Raw genomic sequence first — 3,536 nt, 5'->3', positions numbered from 1 at the left:
TTGCTGATCCAGTAAATCAGAATCCTGCTCCACGCACTATATATGATTATGCTAAACCTAATTTAATAAGAACTGAGTCAAGTATAGTTAGACCTGCTATTGCTGCAAATAATTTTGAACTAAAACCTAACATAATTCAAATGATACAACAGTTTGTTCAGTTTGATGGTTTGCAGGATGAGGATCCAAACAATCACTTGACAAATTTTCTAGAGTTTTGTGACACTTTAAAAATCAATGGCATTTCTGATGACGCCATTTGCCTTCGGTTATTCCCTTTTTCGTTAGGAATAAGGCTAAACAATGGTTGAACTCGTTACCACGAGGGTCAATCACTACTTGGGAACAAATGACTGAAAAGTTTTTATTAAAATATTTTTCACCGGCTAAAACAGCCAAATTATATGATGATATCTCCTCTTTTGTGTAGATGGATCTAGAAACACTCTATGATGCATGGGAGAGATACAATGATCTTTTGCAAATATGCCTTCACCAAGGGTTACCATTCTGGCTACAGGTTCAAACATTTCACAATGGCCTGAATCCTTCTACTCGGTAGATGATTGACACAGCCGCTGGTGGAACAATCAATAATAAGACACCTGAGGCGGCTTACGAAATTATTGAGGAGATGTCACTAAATAACTATCAATGGAAAGTTATGAGGACAAAGCCGATGAAAACAACTAGAACTCTTAAATAAAAAGATTGAGGGTTTGTGTGGTTCTACTCAGGTACATCTAGTGATGAGGTGCGATTCGAATGGAGGAGGAGCATGCACAGAATATGAACCCTTCAACCCTAGCATCAAGGAGGAACAAGTCCAATATATGGGTAACAATAACTCTAGACCCAAAAATAACCCGTATAGTAACATTTATAATGCAGGTTGGAGGAACCATCCCAATTTCTCGTAGGGCGGACAAGGAAATCAAAGACCACAATATTCTCCGGGATTTCAACAACCACTTTACCAGCAGGAAAAGAAGCCGAACCTTGAGGAGATGTTAACAAAATTCATCTTGGTGTTAGAAACTTGTTTCTAGAATACCGAGACAGCCCTTAAGAATCAACAAGCGTCAATCCAAGGGCTCGAAACTCAGATAGGCCAACTCGCCAAATTGATTTCTGAACGACCACAAGGTAGTTTGCCAAGTAACACGAAATCTAACCCAAGGGAACAACTCAATGCGATTACCACTTAAGACAAGAAAGGGTTAGTTGAGCCTGCATCAAAATCGAGGTAAGACATTGTGGTAAGTCAAGATAAAGGTGAGGTGAACCACAGTGAGCAAAAAATGGTAAGTAAAGAGTACAAACCATAGGTGCCATACCCCAATGCGACAAGGAAAGATCGTACAGATGAACAATTCAGTAAATTCTTTAAACTATTAAAGAAATTACATATTAACTTACCGTTTATCGAAGCTCTCTCGCAGATGCCAAACACAATCAAATTTTTAAGGAAGCTTCTAGCAAAGTAAACAAACGAAAGTTGGATGAGGCGTCGCATGTGGAGTTGAATGCAGTTTGCTCAGCCATATTACAGAATAAACTACCCAACAAATTGAAAGATCCAGAGAGTTTTATGATTCCCTATTTAATTGGTAGTTTAGATGTCCATAATGCATTGGCTGACTTAGGGGCAAGCATTAATGTTATGCCTTATAAAATGTTTAAACAGCTAGGTCTTGAGAAACCCAAACAAACTAGGATGAGCATTCAATTGGCTGATAAAACCATTAGATTTCCTAGGGGTATCATTGAAGATGTTCTTGTTAAGATCGATAAATTTATATACCCAGTAGACTTTGTTGTTCTAGACATGGAAGAGGATAGTAATGCACCTTTGATTTTAGGACTACCCTTTTTAGCGACTGCTAGAACCATTATATTGGTACAGGTGAACTCACACTTCGTGTGGGAGACAAAACAATCATCCTTCAAGCTCGTAATTCAAGTAACACATCAAAAATTGAAGGTTGTTGTATAAATCATTCTACTAAAACTGATCATGTAGTGCAACCTACTTTACAGGAAATAAGTTTGAAGAACCTACACGAGCCATGTTCAAGAAACATCAAAGGACCTATCTATGAAGAACGAAGGCTACAAATCGAGGAGCTAGATGAATGGTGGACACAGAAATCGAGAACACTCGATAAACCGAAATCGAGCCAGGACGAGTTCAATGTCCCACCAAATCAACTTAAGGTTGGAGATAAAGTACTGCTAGATGCAGCAGATCCTCGCATTGCCACTTTTGAACCTAATGAAGAAATTCCTGTCACGGTACTCAGTATTTTCCCATATGGTACAGTCGAGGTAATTCATCCCAAATTCGACACTTTTAAGGTAAACAATACTCATCTTAAACCTTATGTTGATAAAGTTGATAGCAGGGATGAGGAGTGTAAACTCCTCGCACCACCTTGACTATGCAGAAGAGAGGTAAGTCCAGCTTAAGACTATAAATAAGCGCTTCTCGGGAGGCAACCCGAGCACTAATAGTAATGATTTATTTAAGTTATAGTTTTTCAAATCTAACCTACTAACTGAATCTTAAAACATAGGGTTTTTCCATCCACACGGCCAGGAACACAGGTGTGCCTTAGGCCGTGCTACACCAAAAGGAGAAGACACGACCGTGAGATACGGTCGTGTGAAAACAGGGTAAAATTTTTCCCTAACACAGGATGCGATAAGTTGCCATGGCTGTGCGACATGGCCGTAAGCGAAACTACCAAAACAACACAGGCGTGAGACACGCCCGTGCCTTGAAACCATGGTTGAAACTGAGAATTTAGCACGGGTATGCGACACACCCGTGCACAGCCCCCATGGTAGACACTGTCAAAATAAACACGGGCGTAGACCTATGTACACGGGCGTGGGAGAAGTGAATGAAGCAAGACACGGCTGTGTGACATGACCGTGTACACCCATGCACCCAAGGAACACGGGCGTGGGACGAATGTCAGATGCGCCCAAATTTAAAAATCGCGAAACATACGGGCAAAAATTAGGGCACACGGGCATGTCCCATGGCCTTGTGCCCCAAAATCTATATAAACCCCTCACTATTCATCATTTCCCTCCCTAAAAATCCCTATCCCTAGCCGCTGCAATTCCACACGCCCTACTTGCCACGCCCTTGCGCCGCTTACAACACTGTTTCCAACAACTCAAGCTTCTCTCTTTTGCATTTGTTTACTATTTTCTCTCTATTTTCTTTAAATATTTTACCTATTTCATGTTTTCTTTGGTCCATTTGACTATTTTAAGTGACCATTCATAGTAGAATAATAATAATACTCATACTTGTCATTAAAGAATATTGCCATTTTTCATATTACATTCATCCATTTTTTTTTCATTTCCATGGATTTTATGGTTACCCACATGCACTCATGTATCTCATAGTCCTATTGTAATAACTTAATGTATTTGCTTTAGTTGTTTTAGTTTTGTTTACTTCATCTAGTACGCGAGTCTCATGAATTATTCCTTTTTAGTTTTGTTTTTCCATACTA

At 39.5% G+C, this 3,536-nt stretch overlaps 1 non-coding gene across 1 annotated transcript; it reads right to left on the bottom strand.

Annotated features, from left to right (window-relative positions):
• Window positions 1-397: 397 nt before the first annotated feature.
• LOC128279736 (small nucleolar RNA R71) lies at window positions 398-504 on the bottom strand. The gene has a single exon (XR_008269932.1). It is a non-coding gene; the product is annotated as a small nucleolar RNA R71 (small nucleolar RNA).
• Between the last annotated feature and the right edge of the window lie 3,032 nt (window positions 505-3,536).

Source organism: Gossypium arboreum, chromosome 8 (assembly GCF_025698485.1).
Source record: "Gossypium arboreum isolate Shixiya-1 chromosome 8, ASM2569848v2, whole genome shotgun sequence".
In the NCBI taxonomy this organism is placed as follows: domain Eukaryota; kingdom Viridiplantae; phylum Streptophyta; class Magnoliopsida; order Malvales; family Malvaceae; genus Gossypium; species Gossypium arboreum.
The sequence above is the reverse complement of the archived record's forward strand: the minus strand, read 5'-3'. Positions and strand labels throughout refer to the sequence as shown.